The following is a 495-nucleotide window of genomic DNA, read 5'->3' on the forward strand; positions in this document are numbered from 1 at the left end:
TTTAGCAGCAATTACACTTGAAACAGAGTCAGCTCTGAAATGTCCTCATTAAAACCACATTTACTAAATGATTAGTGGTGTTTTCAGTTTGTCATTGTGTCTGCTACACCCATGGCCTCAGAATGAATGGCACGACCACATGCTCAGTAAGTAGAATTGTACAGAGGTCTTGAAAAGTCTAGGTTCCTACCTTTCTCACTCTCAAGTGATGCCACAAAAACTTAATTTTGGGTATATTTTTAATGATTATTTGCATCAAATGTAGGGGGAAAGATATTTTATAAGACTACAACACTAGCCATGTGTCAGGATGTTGTCAGTGGCTCCCGGCTGGCTGCCCAAGAAAGTATAAAGACAAGAAAAAATTTCTTACCATCCTTTTTATTTCAATATTTACAGAGAGAGGCTATAGAACCCAGCCTCTTGGATAATGGCATTGTCCTGAGTGAATCTCCACCCCCGTCTCTTCCACTTCCTCATTTGTCACTTCTACGG

The sequence above is a fragment of the Podarcis muralis genome, chromosome 4, assembly GCF_964188315.1.
Source record: "Podarcis muralis chromosome 4, rPodMur119.hap1.1, whole genome shotgun sequence".
NCBI lineage: Eukaryota > Metazoa > Chordata > Lepidosauria > Squamata > Lacertidae > Podarcis > Podarcis muralis.